The sequence below is a fragment of the Bactrocera latifrons genome, unplaced genomic scaffold (genome assembly GCF_001853355.1).
Source record: "Bactrocera latifrons isolate USDA-ARS-PBARC rearing strain unplaced genomic scaffold, ASM185335v1 scaffold_48, whole genome shotgun sequence".
NCBI classification, from domain to species: domain Eukaryota; kingdom Metazoa; phylum Arthropoda; class Insecta; order Diptera; family Tephritidae; genus Bactrocera; species Bactrocera latifrons.
In genome coordinates, this window is record NW_017537134.1 from 740,716 (window position 1) to 759,698 (window position 18,983).

At 33.8% G+C, this 18,983-nt stretch overlaps 1 protein-coding gene across 1 annotated transcript in view; it reads left to right on the forward strand.

Moving 5' to 3' along the window:
• The window catches only part of LOC108973429 (neuroligin-4, Y-linked), a 117,185-nt gene that overhangs the window by 27,547 nt on the left and 70,655 nt on the right, over window positions 1-18,983 (forward strand). The window contains exon 2 of the mRNA XM_018940688.1: window positions 4,979-5,031. The gene's annotated coding sequence lies outside the window, so the exon portion shown is untranslated. The remainder of the gene's footprint in view (window positions 1-4,978; window positions 5,032-18,983) is intronic.

Below are 18,983 nucleotides of genomic sequence, written 5' to 3' on the forward strand. Positions count from 1 at the left end.
CAAATTGCCTCCGTAAAAATCTTCCTAGAAGAGCTTTCAAAATTGAGCGCCTCTTATATAAAAACAACACCTTATAGTTTACAGTTATCAACACTTCTAGTTATACACAATCAACAGCACGAGTAGCCGGTACTATATTCTAACGTCCGCTACATAGCTTAGAAACGAAATATTTCATAAACATTTATAGTTTCTCCTTATTCATAAAATTTACACTCATTCTAAATCTAAATGAAGTATTAAATTTTCAGTTTTTATTTTGTGTGCTTCTCCTTAACAATGTCATATAAAATATTAGCTTTCGTCGGCGTCAAAATATAGCTGTTTTGAAGACTTTCGTATCGGCTGATGTCTTATACGATTGTTGCAAATGAATTTAACGACCACTAAATTTTATTTTATGACTTCATGCCAGAATTTAACGACACACACAACGACAGCGACTGCGTCCATCAAGCAGAAACGTTTGCAACTATGGACCCAGGTCGTATGTGTGACATAGGACTAGCGCAATGAAGGCAAAGTGGGTGTGCTTGGGTGTTAAAAAGTGGATTCATTTGATGGTGGTTGAACGGAAGAACGCTTCGTGTACTTATCCCATAGTTTATATCGATTGTAGGAATCTTATATATTTATACAACAAATATACTTTGCTGTGCTTTTTGCAAAACAATTTCCTATTGCTCAAATCTTTGCAATTATGTGACCGCCACAGCTAAGAGAAATTCTTGTGGTCGTCTTAATTACTATACACACACGCTCGAAGGTAGTTGAAGTGCCTTAGCCCTTTTTCAGCCAAAATATAGAGAGCATGGCATATATAGTATGTATGCTCGAGAGGCTGCAATCAAATCGCATGTAAAATGTATTTGCTGTACTTATGGACTCTACACAATTTAACCACTAAAAACTTTCTTAATTGCTTAACCACTATGGCCAAAAGTTGTCGCTGTGGTAATTACATATAGGCAACTCACATCAAGAAAGGGCGTTTGTGCTGTTTGTTGGTTATGTGTAGAGCGCTTTTGTGCGATGTTCGGCTATGCTATTATATTATAAACTTTCATACCAATTAGTGAAATAATTCCGAACTACAACTTAGCTTGTTTTATAAATTATTTATCTGAAAGCGGAAATTATATAAAATTTGAAAGATGTATCTAACGATAAATTTTGCTTATTACAAACTAGAAACAGAGTCAATACTGCTTTGCCGAGAAGCAACCATTGTCTAAATAGGAAAACCCGTTATTAGTATTATTTTATTTCTTTGATTTTCCATATGACTTTTGCAGAGAGTTCAGTTTACTGGATATTCGTTAGGCGTTTGTGAATAATCGAGGGAACTGCCTTCCAAGCTATAACAGCCGGCTGGCGAAGTGAAAGCTCTACTCCTCTATTCTCGGAATGTGGGACTCAGCCGATTTTAGTTGTTCTCAAACTTGAAATTGAATGCTAATACAGTAATTTTGTGTACTATAAAGGGACCAGGTTACAGAAATTAGTATTGATAGGGTAATATTATATTGGGTAGTCGAAAAGGTTTTTTCGTATTTCTACTCAAACTTCAACATATTTTTTTATATTTATAACGAACTTTAATGAACCAAATTGGTATATATTTAGTTCACTAAAGTTCGCTATAGATATAAAACAAAAATAAGTTTTGGTTAAACACTTTTTGCCATTTCTGCGCTAAAGACATTATTCCATCAGTGTAAAACTTTTCTGGTTTCTGGTGTCAAGTAATTTTCAAAGGCTTCTTTTGAAGCCAACTGTATTCTGTTAAGGAAGTTATGCATTGACAAAAACAAATTGTAGCCCGATGGTGCATGGTCAGTGCTATATGGTGGATGCATCGAAACTTCCCAACCAAGCTCTCTCCGTTTTTGCCGAGTCATCAAATATGTGTGCAATCTTGCGTTGTCCTGATGGGAGACGAAGCTCTTTCCGTTGATCAGTTCTGGCCAATTTTTTTCAATTGCATGCTTTAATCTCATCAGTTGTTGACAGTAAAATATAGAATCAATCGTTCAAGCAGGCTGAATCAGCTCATAATGGATGATTACTTTCCAATCCAACCTAAAACTCGGCATAACCTTTCGAGGCGTCAATCCTGGCTTTGCGACTATTTGTTGAGCTTCACCACGCTTGGACCACGATTTTTTTCACACATTATTACTCTATTTGGTTCACCGCTCGTTTCCTATTCCCATTCGATTCAGCAGTTATTCGATTTCATTTCGTTTCAGCAAAGAATCACAGATGTTCCTTCGGTCCATTAAATTTTTCACAGACAGATTTTAATACTTACGAAAAATATGAAAGTTGCAACTGAAATTTTGTAATATAAATAACAAAATTCAAATAAATTTTGGTGGTGGTGTACAGTAGAACTCACTAGTCGGGAGTCGGGATCTTAAATGTGCTCGAAAAGTGCTTTTGAGTTCTTAAGTGAACTTAAAGGGTATTTTGAAGCCAGTAATGAATTTGTTCATATTCAATTGAGTTAACATTTGATCAAGTGGTATTTAAATGTCTTGCAGAAAGGCCTTGTCATTGTAAATAATTGTATTGCATAATTGTTTCTAAAATACACTTTATTAAATTATATTACTCAAACGTTGTTTTACTTAGTAAATAGTATAATGAAAATGCAAAGGCCGAATTGCAATGCCTTCACAAAGCAAAAGCTCTGTCCACAAAATATTTTAGTAAATTTATGTGTAATATACAAAGTGGATTCCTGCTAGCATTCGCTGACATATATTATATACATACGTATACAATATACATATATATATATATACATATGTATATATAAATGCTGACCAGCTACAAAAGATACCGCAACCGCAAATCAATCACATTTCTGCATATTTGCTTTATTTGCAGAAAAGCTTAGGAGAAATAGGTGCAAACAGAACATTACATCCTACATAGCCGCATGAAGGCCGTTAAAACATATGTATATGCATATCTAGTATAGTATATCTAAAGGAACTAAGGAAATGTGAATATGTATGTAACACACATACAAATATAGCAATCAATTATAATGTGCAAAGTTGCTATCTGATTAGGCGCAAACACTTGTATGGGAAACCGCAACATATACTTGCGGTGTGGTTGCCGACACGCAAAAAGCAGCGCAAAATCGCACCAACACAGACACGCAGATACGCGCATATATGAAAAGGGGTATGCACACATGTGCACTATACCGAAAGTTTGAAGGATATGAGAATTAAGCGAATCCAGCAGCGAAAATGTGTGCATACCGAAATGCATTCTCTGTGGCTTCTGCGGATATATAAATATATTCATATATGCCTCAAAGGTATACAGGTATATATATAAAATGCATAAGTAAATATTTGCACATAAATAAATTGTGAATACCAAATCTCAATTGCGAGTAATTTTCTATTGAGGTTGTCAAATGTCTAGTTTTAGTGGTTTTTTTTTATAACTTTGCAATTACTGAAGATTTCGTGTTTACTTACAATATATTGATAAACAAACCACAAATAATGCAATTAAGTGGCATTTGTTGCTAGGCCGAGGACCATTGAATCAAGTTAATTTTCTAATTAATTTGCTACTTAATTTTAATTAAAAATCTTTGCTAAATGCACAACAAAATAATCACTATTGTTTGGTGAATGTTTGTCTTTTTGATCTACATAAAGTGCATTTGGCGGTTTTTGCGACGAGTAAAATTATTCTGCAAAAAAGTTCCATTCAATTTTGTGTGCAGAATCAGATTTCTGGTGTCGAAACATGCAGAATATTAGAAAAGGCGATGACGGCGAACTACGTACGGGAATCAATAACAACTGCAATTGATGATCAAGGCATACAACATAAAAATTGATGTGAATTGACGTTTAACAGTCTGAATCTTTCTGGCATCGTTGGAACATCGGAAGGATTAGTGAAAACCAATTTGAAAGGTCATTTGGGTCTAAGAAAAGTGAAAGCATGATTGGTTCCAAAATCACTCAGTATTTTCTAAAAAAAAAAAAACAGCGTCACGTTAACGTCTGTGTCATGAAACATATAATAACAAGTCCGTTCTTTTCGAATGTAACTTTATTAATTAATTACAATTTCCAATCCTTACAGCTAGGAAGTTAACATAATGTATGTAAGCTTAAAACTAATGAGTGCAAGTGTTTATTGTTGTCGTTATTATTATTTAAGGAGAGAGAGAATTAAGTTTAAGAAAGATCAATTAGCAAGTATGGAAATTATGAAATGAGAAAAAGAGATATGAGAGGATAAGTAAGACAGGTAAAGAAAGAAGAAAGTGTATGTTGTTGGTAGTGGGAGTATTGGTATATGACTATATTATTACTGGCTATGTTGAATCCATACAACAGACAATTAATCGAACGAATATCGTGGTAAAGCTGAGCCGAAGTCGAAAGAACTACGCCAAGGCATATCAAAAATCAAGGCTATGTTGACAGTTTTCTTCGATTATCGAGGTGTGGTGCACTACGACCGGCCATAATGTCAGCAAAGAAAACTATTTGAGTGTTGTGTTTCTTTTGCTCGAAGCTTATTCGATTCGTAAGAAGAGACCGTAACTATGGGCCGACAACTCTTGGGTTTTGCACCACGATAAAGCACCGTCTGATACTGCATTGATTCTTCATTGATTTGCTTTATGGTCGGCGGAAATTATACGTCTCCGTATAAGAAGTGGCAAGGCGAAGCGTTACTTTCTTAAATATCTGCCAGATGTTCACAAGCAAAAAATGGAAAACTCGAGTTAATTGAGCAACCGACATTGCTTTGTTGTAAGCTTTATTCTAGCGGAAAATTTTTAAACTGTATTTGCATTATTTAAATATTTATATAATAAAATAATAACAAATAGATTGAATAAGATAGAAATTGTTGTTGTATTATTTGTTGTTCATATGTATATTCTCTATTAATATATTTCTATAAATTCTTTCAATTACAGATAACACATTTAACAGGGACAATTTGGAGTTTTCTCTTCCAAAGCGAGTCAGGGTAAATATATGTACTTTTATAAATGCCTATGGAAATTTTCATGACTATGGTTACTATTAAGACAGTATGAATATCAGATAAGGTATTATAAATTTATTTGAAAAAGGTCGAATGTCTGAATGGCATCATAAAATGCAATGAAATATAGTGAATAACATAAATTCGAAAAAGCTTTACAACTTATTTACTAAAGCTTCCAGTGCACATATTTTATGTCATTTTTATTATAAACAAGACAGTCTCAGCACAAATTTTCATTCAAATCCCTAATAGGCTTGGTCAAGCAATGAATATACAACAAATCATCAAACTCAAAGCTAGTCATAATTAAATTCACACTTTATACAATACGAAAGTAACCAATCTTGTAGGATAAAATCTGCAAACATTTTTGCACAGAAAACTTTTCTCAGAATTTGAAACGCCTTTCAATAGCATTCGAGTCGAATAACAGGTTTTCGATGGCATGAAGGAGCAATAAGCGTTTATGCATTTGAATTTCAAATTCCAACTGTCAACTGCTGAGCAGAAAAGTGCAAGCAACCAGCACATACGGCAATCATAAAGCGTTGAATGGAAAACAAAGTGGAAAATGCAAACAAGCGGCTGTGTGCGAGCAACTCGTAACGTGTGATGCTGCATTAGAATTGGATGGCATGCAATGTTTGAGTAAAGGGCAACAGTGGCAGCAACTGCCCCAACAGCAACGCATTGCGACGATACACGATGATTGCGCAACATGCGTGCTGCAAAAGTGGCACACAGCAAAGCTTGATGTACACACAAACACACTCACATGCGCGCATACATACATATATGAAAATGGAAAATATAAATGCAAGAGCAGAGAAACCAGTGTGAAAGAAAATTTACAACTTGAAGATGCACAGTGTTTGAGCCAGTTGCTAAGCCAATATTTGTGTGCATGTTTGCGGCTGTGTATGTGTGTGCGGCCAGTTGGCCATATAAAACGAAACAAGAGCGCATGTAGAGCGCAAGCTGTGGTGGGGTTGGTGAGCAAGTTTGACAAAAGTCAAGGACTAAACCAATACACACACACATACACATACAAATGTAATGCACACACACACACAAACACTCATATTCGTAGCGTATTGCAAAGGGCCTCAAAATGCCGCTAACCAACCGCAACTCACTTTAATTTAAACAGACAGTTTTACATCTTTTGTGGTTTTGCGATGTTTGCACAGTTGCTTTTTGGGGCGGCTTGTGGCATAAAAACTTTTGCTTAGCCTGTTTCCACTCTACGCATATGTATGTTTATTTGCTATTTACATACATACAAAAGCGCTGTACTCGTATGCTATTTCTGTGTGTACGGATAGTAATTTGCGTAGTTGTAACGTATCTCTATGTTGGCTTCTATCAACATGTCATTATGTGCATGAAACGGCAACGTCATGTGTACTTGTGCACATAAATATTTGGTCTATGTTCATTCATATTTTGTAGGTCAGGGTTTTCGCTTTATTACTTACAAATGAAAGCACAGCGTTCATTTCTGTTTTGTATGCTGATGGGCAGTGGATTTGCGATTTAATATTAATTCTAATTTCTAGTTTTGTATGGGTTACAGAAATCTTAAACGAACTAAAACAAAAGTGTTTTTAGGTTATGGAAATATACACAACTTAGAGGGCAAACATGGGAGTATGTAGATGGTTTGATGCACATACACACACTAAAAACTACAGGAGCTATAAACAAAGTCAAACGGAAAAATAACCTCACCCACTTCACACGCATCACTAGTGCTGGGAATTCCAGGAAGTAACATTTCTGTCTAATATACTACGAATAAAGGTCACAAACATCAAAGCCATAGAACAATTCGCAAATTGAAGTATTAATGACATGAGAGAAGATAAATAGATAAAATTTCCTATCTCACGAAAATGGTTTCAATCGAAATTCATATTATGTCTTCCTTTCACAAAATTTGAATTTGAGTTCAGTTAGAGGTAGCACCTAGTACTTTTCATTGATTTTACTAACAAAAATACTTCCACAAGACATTTCTAAAGCAGCTTAGTCCCTATGCAATGATTACCCGCCCATTGGCGGACTTATGTTGTAATATGTATGCGCAATAATAAGATGTTATTTGCTAGTCTGCTCATTTGAGTTAATCGTCAGACGGTTTTATGGAAGAGTTTAGCAAAATATTTTCGCAAGTTTAGCTCAAAAAATAGGGCCTAGTAGAAATTAGCGTAAAGGGCAGTCTAATAAATAAACTATTAAACAGTTTTGCAAAATTTAAAAAATATTTTTGATCACATCCTCTTTGAATATTCAATGCAGCAATTATTCGTGCATACTTTGTACGGAGTACATGTATGTATGTGTGCTCATATTAATTATGCAGTGAGGCATACTCCGTGCCAAGTGCAAATACGTTCAAGCGAATATATTAGTATTTACTTGATGCGCCTGTTTGCCTGCTAGAGGTCGCCGTTTATTAGTATTTGCATGCATACGGTTTCGAGCGCGCTGTCTGTGGCTTAACGTATATGTTTAGCGCTGCCACCTATAACCTAGTCCTTAGTTTATGATTTATATGTGGTCACAACATACACAACTCTGCATGGCATGTGTGGAAATTAAATTTTCTGAACGTGAGAAGTTAAATTAACCCTTATTTCGATTATTTTCTTATGCTTTATATGCACATAAATGCCAACTCAGGAGGTGCTAATCAATTGTATTAGAATAAAACTGGAAACAAGAAAAATACATTATAAAGAAAATCATACTAAATTTAATGGCAAAAAATACTAGTTGAGGAGCATGCTATAATTGAAAGCTTTGCTGAAAGGTCCATAAATATAATTGCGGTAAAAAACACATTAAATTATTACAACAAATACAATAAAGATGGTACATTTTAACAACAAATATATTTGCAAACATTACAAAATCAGTCAAGCTAAAATTAATCTAAACTTTTGACAGTTTTAAGTTTTCATACTAATCACTTATATTCAAATATATCAAAAATACTTATCTAATACAAGTAATGCCTATTCGAATCGGTAATACCCACCCAAATAAAAAAGTCACATATGTACAAGCATATGTATATGCATACATACATACATATACGGCTTTTTGTATCAGTTTATTGCCGATTTTCTGATTTACAATGAGCGCTTAATTTGTTTACTATTTAGACACAAGGACCTGCAGCAAAACACTCAAAACCTCTTACATAAATCAGAATTCAATGACTTGCACTGGCAGCAGCAGCAGCTTTAGGAACAACAGAACATTCACATCGAATATAAATAGCAAGCGAAAATAGAGGTTTTGCGATAATAAGTGAAGGACAGTGGGACAACTCAAACGTAAAAAATGAAGTTCGAAAAATCTTATACGAGTAAATAATGCCGATAAATGCTTTTTATTATTGTACTGCAATTAAATGCTTCAAATAAAAATTTCAAAAAATGGAAAGTTGCTATAAGTTAGTGATTTTTTTAATAATTATCCATCGCTTACAGTTAAACATCTTCTCGATGAATGCACTAGTGTTTAGTGCAACTAGAAACGCACTATTTGATGATCAACCCATTTCAAATACGCGCAAGGCTTTTTCTGAAGAAAACATCCACAAGGTAGCCGAATTTTTGTACAAAACTGGCCTTAGAAAGTTAATTTAATTCTCTAATTGTAAGTTATATTAGATCCAAATAGCTTCATTACTAACGTCAATTATTTTAATAATTGTACTGACAGTAAAATTGATCTCATATTTACCTTTTACTGGCTAATATATTAATATTTTAAGACAATATAGTTTTATTAGAGCAGTAAGCCGTAAGCCGTAAGCCCTGGCAGCTAGTGCTTCTTACTCCGTAAGATAATAATTGTATTATTATTTTTCATCTAATAAATAAATAAATAAAATTAATAAATTAAGTAGCAAACAAAACCAAAAATAAAGGTCTTTAAGCAAAATATATTTTGTATTAAACCAAAACCATTTGAGAAAACGTCGAAGCTTCAAGAAATAACTTCATTAAGTTTGCTACCAGTTCGAGTAGTAAAGACGTATTGAAACGCAAAGAAGTATCCCCTAATTGGTTGGCATTAAAAAACAAAAAAAAAAAAACTCATATTAGAGCGTATTCGAATTTTTAATGTCTTAAGAGCTTATTTCACAGTAATCAGGAAATGACATACTGTGCCGCAATGTGTGTACGTAAAAGAACTGTTATTGAGGATTTCGTTAAACGATTGATGACTAACGTCAATATACATACGTGTAATTGTATTTACTTTCATTGCCATCTCATTTTCGAGCACAATTGAATTGCATTATAAAAATAAAAATTTCTCTTTTCCGTGGTAAATTATCGGATTTTAAAGCAACACAAAAAGCCAAAGGCATTTGAAAATGGATAATTGGTTTAAATGATGATATGCCCTTAAATAATTTGACTTATGAAGCGCAGTGATTGATTGATGGAATTCAGAAACATAAAGTGTGGAAATAAATTGACTTGCACTTATTTCATATTAATCACATGTCACAAAATTTAATTAATATTAACTTCGTTAGAAATTCTCACTTAAACACAAACAATGGCACAAACATAAGTACACACAAATGTCAAAGTTGTTTAAGTGTGTGATATTAAATTTCATAAAAAAAAATTGTTGGATGGTGTAAATGATTTTCGTCTACTTAGTGAGTGTGCTGCTGACATTAAACGTTTATGACATGAGAAGGCAAGTATTGAACAAAAAGTGACTGCTTTAGCCTCTTTCATGGAACCGTCGTTGGAAGTCTTGATGTGGTACCAATAATCATATTGAAAGCGTCCTTCAGCAAGATGACGCAATGTCAGAAATAGATGTGATTTCAAAATTGGTCATCTTGATATCCAAATTCTGCCAAAATTACTTAAAAGTAGTCAGAGTTTGTGACTAGAAAATACCTCCGAATAAAAATTTATAATCCATCACCATTAATCCAGTTAGGAGATAGTTTCAAATTTCAGTCGCAATGAAAAATGCAAAGTGTAACCAATTTGGCACACGAGCATTTTACTTAGATACCGTCACAGTTTATAATATTTAAATGTTTGTGTAGTAAAAGTAGTATTCCAATATAAGTATACGGCTGCCAGTAAAGTGGCAACTGCTTGATAATTAACAAAATTTTATTCATGATCACATGCTTTCCTAGATTTAACCAACTTCCTTGCTTATTTGTAATATGTGGCTTTCACGAAAATGCGATAACTAATAACAAGCTCCGCGAAAATCTATTTGTTTAATGATTCTTAAAATAGTCACGCACGCCCCATACTAAATGAGGTAAAACTTCCTATTTGTTGCTGTATAAACAGTTGGAGAACAACGAGTACAAACCAACAGCACATTGGTGATTGCAGCGAAAGTTTCCATACACTTCCCGAAAATAAACAAAAACTTGTATGGACACATAATTACGTGCGTGGATTTAAATAAACCTATGTTGATGTGTGTACGAGGGATGCAGGGAGGTGATTTAAGGAGAGATGGAACTTTCCAAACACACTAGAGTTATCTGCTCTACAACTCAATTAAGCAACAGTGAATGCTACAAGCGTATCGTAACGCTAATTAATTGGCACAAAAACTATCGAATCCTATTGCCTCAATGACATTGTACCTAACCTGATCAAGGTCAAACTGCATTGCTCACTTCACTCGCCCAACTCAGGCATTGTTCATATACAAGTTCATATTGGTTTATACCTATTATATTATTTGTAGGTATTGTTGATTTGGAAGATTCCAATTTGCTGGTTTAGCAAAATATTATCTTTGAAAAAAATATAGAAAAAACGTAAGTGCAGCTATAGGGGCTTGGTGATAGCTCGGCAAAAAATGCAAATATTTCTATTATTTCATTTGTTCAATACCAAATATAAGACCTTGAATATGCTCAAAATGTCATACGGTATTATCTCTTAATTTTAAAAGAAAACATTTTGTTGAAATTGTAACGACTGTAACCGGATGCACGGATGCTATAACTATTAATACTTTACAATGTTATTCGTTAGTTATGTTAATTATTAAAAGCTCGACAATGTTAGAAGCTACATTATGTTAAGTTTACATTTTTGATCATTTTAAATTCACCACAGTGTTACTCAATGTTTGAGTTCGTTAACTGTAATCCTCATATTTCACGTAGCTCAACTTTGATATTTAAGTACCCTGTTAATTTGAATTCAGATTCATTCGAACTGCGACTAATAAAGATTACGCATCTAAATTCTAAGCTGCGTTTTATATTTTTGGAAGCTATGATTAATATAACTTGGACACAAGTAGACAGCATTGGCTCTTGTGGCTAGCTTTATTGATCAAAGTCAAGTAGAATCACCTTAGGGATTAACTACTTCCCTACAAAATCTATTTTTAAGCTTGAAATATACAGAAAAATAATATTTAAGCATAACATATTTTGCTGAAATTCATTTAGCTTTCCAAGTAAATTAGGAAGGATATAAAGTATATTGTTAAAATAAACAATTCAGCAGTCGATGTAAACTTGTCATATAAACATAAATATTTTTCGCGCTATTCAAATGCAAATGAAGACTTCGTTTAAAGGGAAATTTTTTTAAAAGAAATTGGAAATTATTGTTCAATATAAAATAGATTGAGTACGATAAATCGATTATAGCGAGTTTCAAATTTTTCAATAGAATTTTTTTCGTATGATATTTGTTTCAAATTACTCGTCATAAAATCTGATTACAGAAGATGTCTCTGCGAGGAGAAAAAAATGCGAAAGAATTCGAATCTCAATCCGATTCATGGCCGATTGCGAGCTTGCGCGGCAATCACTTTCCACGAGGCTTCTCTATGTTCAAATATAATATTAACATACGATATCTTCCACAGATCAATTTGATATCCGTAGAATGAGTGCTAACGAGATCACTCTTTTCAACAGTCAGCATAATCACTTCTTAAATATTTTGATTGCTTTTGTTCCTCCTAAAGAGGATTTGAAATTTTCAGCCGGCCGGATAGATATTGTAGCCGTATTTTTTTATTGCATCCACATCAGTTATACATAAACTCATGAATTTAGCTGCCGACACCTCAATTGTATATTTCTACTTGATTTTCCAGCAAAACGATATTCAAGAAAATAATTTCGAACTCCATTAAAGTTTAAGCCACAGTGAAAAGGCGACAGCGAATAGCAAAAAATGTAAATGAATGCTGAATTTCAATGAAAATTCAAACTCAATAATAAATCTCATCAGAATTAATTGCAATTTCCCACAATTCTGCGAACGAATAATCGACAAAAATTCAGTTAGTTTGTAAGTAAATGTATGCATGCGGCGGCGTGTAAAAAGCTGCAGGCGACATACATAAAAAATTTGCGCAAGCAATCGAAGCTGTGGCATAATTTTTACGAATTTTCACCTTACATATATATTATTTTGTTGCCGCCACTGTGCTGGTAAAATTAATTTGCACTGATTTTCACCTTCGAGGGTGTGCACACACATATGTACATAAATTTATGCACGTGCGTTCATGGAAATTTCTTCAGTGAAAATCCTGCTGCTAGAAATGTGCAAATGCATGACGCAGCGCGTTACAAGTGTGTGCACTAATCGGCATATTACTTATGTAAATATGATTGTGCGCATTACTTTTTGTTTTTTTTTTTTTTTGTTTTTTTGAATTCTGTTTTATTTGCTTCAGCGCTCACATTTCCCACGACCAAATTGCTTTACCTAACGAAACTGGAAAAATAATAAGCTGCTTTGGCCCAAAGAAATCTTATGAACTTTTCACACTGCTACGTACTCATTCATATGTACCTGTCTTGCCAACCTGCAGTATTTTATTTTATTTTAATTAATTTCATTCGCCCCATGTTGTTACTGGGGTTCAAACGCGAAATTTCGTGCTTGAGTTTCATTTCAAATATAATGAGTAAGCGTTTCAAATTATAGAAACCACGAAAATTTTCGGCTGCCTTGACGTATGAGTGCAATTTTTCTTGCAATGCGTTCTGCAAGTGTTAGTTCATTTTCGTAAATATTTTTAATTATTTTCTCAAATTACTGAAAATAGAATGCGAGTGTACAATCAGAACCCTTTAGATTCAAAATACGTAAATCAAATTTTTCAACATTCGCTCATACTCTCAATCATTTGCTGCTACTTGACGAGACTCGTTTGCAGCGTCCAAATGGTCCAAAAGTATTGTGTCACTTCAATAGTTTTCCACAGAAATACAACAGAAATCTGTGAGATGGTAAACAGTATACTGTTAGTTGAAATTTGCTTGGTTCGATTTGGAATCACAAATGGGGCACACAAAAAGGCAATCGAAAATCTGTACAATGTAAATACAAATTTTATGCGCAGCGAGTTGCAAACACAAAATGAATGAGGGCGAGTAAAGAAGGCAGCTAACTGACCAAAAACATGTGTTAGCAACCACTTTTTCCTAACAATATTTTTCCCAGCAATTTTTTCAGCACGAGGACAATTTTTGTTTTTCAGATTTCTTCTTTTTTAGTTTTCGCGCTCGTCGACAGCAATATAGATGGCGCCATGTTGATAAACACTGCTTACTGTAACCGTGTGTACACACATGCACGCAGACTCACTAAGGGGTTTGTATGCCTGTGTGACGAGCTTGTTTGTTTTTCGCAGACATGGGAGCGCTGATGCCGCGCCGCGCCTGCTTTTAATAACAATTTCAAATGGGGAAACGTTGCATGAACGTAACAATGAAATGACCATTACGTGGAACTGAATGAGATAGAGAGGGCGGCGAAGCAGTTAAGGGGTTATTCTCGATGGTGTTGATAGTGAACTAACAACTGAGCAAGCAAATGAGTTGAATTCGCAATAAAAAATTGTGCAAACAAATTGTAGGCGCACATATAGAGCGGGGCAAACAGCGAGGTATGCTTTACATTCTTTTTTTTTTTTTTTTTTTTTTTTTTTTTTTTTTTTTTTTTTTTTTTTTTTTTTTTTTTTTTTTTTTTTTTTTTTTTTTTTTGCTAAAGTGCTGTCCACTTCAATGGCTGGAAGATATGTGCTCAACATTTTAGACACTGCCTCCCTTGCTTAATTCAGGCTGTTTATTGTCAAAATTTATTTATTGTCAGAAAACATTTTTGTACTGCTAGCCAAATGCTAACACGAACATCTTTAACTTATTAATGCATAGTTAAGCATGCTGGAGCCGGTTGACTTGCTTTTGGAAGCACAATCGGAGTATGTATTTGTAATGGTCAATAGCAGCATTTGTCGCCGGAATCATAGATATGTATTTCCTCAGAATGCCAGCCCTTGGCTGAAATAGCATGCCGATATAAGAAAGTTGCCAGAAAAAGTTGACCAAATAGCAGAAACGTACAATTTTCAAAATTTCTAAGGTCTATTGAAACACTTCAGCATGTATGCTATATTAATTAAAACTTCTCAAACTAATCAATAAAGTAAATAAGTAAGTAAGTAAGGTAAATTATAATAATATCTTTAGAAAGCTTAATTTTTAACAAACTTCATATGCACAGCCTGCTGATGAATTTTAAATAAATATTAATAAATTACTTTATCAAGTATATACCTTACAACTATACAATCATTAAAATAACTTTCTTGGCTACATACATTTTTTTAGAGCTAATTCTTACTCATATGATCGAAAACATGAGCCAAAAGTATCTTAATGTCATTAAAATAACTTTTTTTTTTTTGTTTTTTTATTTTATTCACTCGATGCTTAATTTATATATATGTAAATATAATTTATACGTAAATATTAATTTAAATTGACAATGATGACTTAAGCGCGCACTCTCACCACTCATTACAGTTGTTTGTGTTTTTTGTTAAAAATCTAAGGGCAAGCAGAGCGCAGAAGCTCAAAAAGTTTCCATAGAAGGGCGCAAGATGTAGAGAAACTTTTGAATTGCTTGTCCTTTTTTCATTAGATACAACTTTTTCATTAATTTTTTAGAGAAGCTATAAACTACTTAAAGTTTTCTCGTTGCCAACAGACGCATTTGTTTGCCAAGTAAGGCAGCCATAAAACTATATTTGTACCAAACACACATACGAGCATGTAACTATATACGGATGCGAATATATAAACATTACAGAAAATATGTAAATATATAAACATACATTTATATTTATACTATGTATTTGTAGAAATTCATTAATTTATACGCCCCGTTATATATTCCGTAATGCATGCCTCTGCTTCGTGATTTTTTGGCCGCCATTTCAACTTAGCGTATGCCAAATACGGGCGAGTAAGCAGAAAACTATTTTCCTGCTGTGCATTTGTTGAACTGTCATAATTTTTACGCTGAATCTTTGACTTACGGCTGTGCGCCACTGTGGCCGCATTCGCCGCGCTCCTCCTGCACATGTTGCAAAATGCCAGCCAGTGGCGCATGTGACCTCACACTAACCCGTGCTGGGTAAATACAAATACATGCATGCACGAAGTGGTGCATTGGTATGCGTGGCCCATATCGGTGCATTGACTTCCGTTGTTATTTGACCCATATTTTATTACGGCGCTACCTTTTAACTGCAGCGAAGTAAGTTTGAGCATTTTTATAAGTTTTCGTCTCAGTAAATGCGAGATGATAAGCAAATGCGCACATATACATTTGTTATATATGTGTATATACATATATTATACCTACCTTGTTCTTATTCATAGTTTTTAATAATGTATTAGAACGGAAATGTTAAGATAATATTTTGCAATGCAACTTATATGGTTTCGAACAACATGCTGTTAAGTAAATTTTTTATTGAAAAGTTCGTAAACTGGAGAAATAAATATGACAGCGAAAGAATCCACTAAACCGTTTCCACTTCAGCATGCAAGCCACACCCAAATGAGATTTCACGTTTCGGAAATAAATGTTCGTATTGACATATTAATTTGGCAAAGCATATGAAATATAAGTATCAAACATACGTGTTTACTTTGGTTATTGGTTTGTCAGCCATGTCTCTAGGAAATTGTGCACTTCTTAAAAGCACTCTATGGTTGTGGTTTTAGACTGAAGAACACATGCTGAAAGATAGCTGTCTTCATACTGAACACGAGTGAATGAATTATAAGAAGACACGATTTCAGGTTCTTAAAGCAAGCCTCTAATCTTCATGTACACAACAGCTGCAGAAATACTTAAGAGAAAAAATCAGCTAGACGAAATCGTCAGCAATAATATTTTCTTTGAAAATGTGTAAAATATAACAACAAAAACAAGACGGTATGGGTACACTTTAAATGGCCTACATGAAAAACAATGAGCAACGAAAGGCGGCATTTAACAAAATCTACAAACAAATCATTAAAGTTAAGTTTTCTACTTCGCCTTGGGTTTTAACTTTTTCTTAACATATCTTGTTAATCTTCGCTGCTGCAGCGTAATTAGGATTTAGCACTTCGGCGCTGTTTGCTCACTTGAGTGACTGCCGAGGTTTGTGCGTGTCTGAGATTTTTCGCCAGTGAACATTTCGCTTATGCTCATTTCTTCAACGGAAACCAATTAAATGAGAGAATAAATAAAACAAGTTTTTTTTCTTATAACGGAATATGAGTTTTTTTTTGCACACTTATACATATATCCTAAAGCATTTAAATGAATGCGAAAGAACTACAAGGTGTGTTCCAAAGTAAATAGGACTTTAACAAAAATACAGAACAAATGGTTTTTTTGTCAGAATCACTTTATTATTATATTCAAAAAGTCTCCTTCTGCTTCAATACAGGTTTTTGCACGGTCCAAAAGAATGTCGAACCAGTGTTTTAGCTCGTAGCCTGGTATGGAATGGCCTCTACGTCATGGGCAAATGCACTTTTTCGAACAGGAAGAACGGGGAGGTTTTAATGTTTAAAATGTGATTTTTGGTCAAATAATCGACCTTCGAATTTTGGATTCTGAGCAATTTTTGGTCGTCAGCCAATTTGTGCGGAACAGACCGTGCACATATCTTTTGTAAGCCCAAATGTTCGGTCAAGATGCGATAAATCGACGTTTTGGAGATGGTCAATTCCACTTTCATGAATTTCAATGATGATTTCGTCTGATTTTTGATGAATTCACGCACAGTTTCGATGGAATTTCCGGTGATCACGCATTTTGATTGGTCCACATCGTCATTTCTGTCCTCACGACCACGTTGAAATGGTTGAAACCACTCATGCACTCTACTACGGGATAGGCAATCATCGCCGTAAACGTGTTTCATCAATTGAAACGTTTCGGTTTTACCAATTTTAAAAGAAAATAATTTTGGCTCTTTGTTTGAAGCTCTTTTTCGCACCGATAACACAAACATACATACATACACGTAAGACGCAATAGTAATAATCACTACCGATCTATGAAATATCACGAAATTCTCACTGGACAATCGATAGCAACATTTAATGCACCAGTCAACATATAGATGGCGCCACCAAGGGGCGCTAGATTAAAAACTCCTGTTTCCTTTGGAATTCTCTTTATATATACCTCTTTATATAAACCATTATTTAAAGACTATATAATATATATGCATATAACTCACTTAAAGGTATTACATTTAGGACAACCGGATTGATATGTATATGTGTAAGGCCACCTGCAGTTGTCAACATTTATTCGACGAATATTAGCCTATTTAGCGAAACCAGACCAAAATTATCGCCACTCCAGCAGAAATTTTGTAGCAGATTCTTAAATAAAAGCGGAAGGAAGCATACTTTTTAAGCAAAATATTTTCAAATATATGTTGTATGTATATGCAATATTTTTTGCTTGCCCAAGCAGGCATTTGATAGAGATTTTTTTTATCAAGATTTGCATTGGAATGTATGTTTGTTTCAAAGCTTTACTTATTAAAATACTCTATATACGCATTACACTTTGTATAATTTTGTATATGTAAGCTTGCAAAAGTAGATATGTAGGTATTGAATGCCATATACTTGTATTTTCTAATATTTTAGCGAGCTTTGCCAGAGCCAATCACCAGGCAATGTGCTTTAGTTATAGTCCACTTATCTTCTCTGTCGTACATAAAGAAAAAGAAAATATATTTATATATGCAATATATAACATATCTTCATATATTATATCTGAATATTTTGTGCGAATCATATTAGCATTTGCACATTAAGGTGACACTAAATTGATTAATATTTATTTATTAAAAGGGTTGATGGTATATTTTGAGTTAACCATTAACATTGCATTACAATGAAAATAAAATCGTTATGTCTTAATTTATGGTAAATAATTTATGTTAAAAGAAATATATATTTTTATTGTGTTGAATATCTATTTTGGAATAAACCAACTAAATCTGAGGAATAAATATACAAAAAAGGTATAGAAGTACTAATCTTTAATTTCATAATTAAAGGATGCATATTCATTTTGAATAATGGAAAATTTTCAGCAGACTGCGTGAGTTCTGGCAGTAGAATTGAAAGGCCTATCGTCAATAGCTTCAAGTGATTTGAAAACGTCAATTTTTGATTAGGATGAACTTTTATTAAAACAATCCCACCAGGCAATCCTAAACTGTCAAAATTGCCCATATTGTAGGATGCATGATGGCACCAACCAATTTGCAGGGTTCCCCGAACCGAATTTCAATAATTTTTCTTTTGCTGTAAAAACTAAATATTTTATTATAAGTTCTCATTATTCCAAAAATATATATTTTGTAAAAATTTCGCGAAATTTTCAAAGGAAAATATGCAAAACTGCGCTAATATACCGTCAACTCTGGCTGTCCTTTGGGAGAAATTTGCTTCCGCGTTGACAGCACAACTTCTTACAGGAACATGGTTATAAACTTGTATTGGACGAACTGGTTTTTACAAAAAAATGCAAATCATGGTGAAAATTGCTCAATTTTTT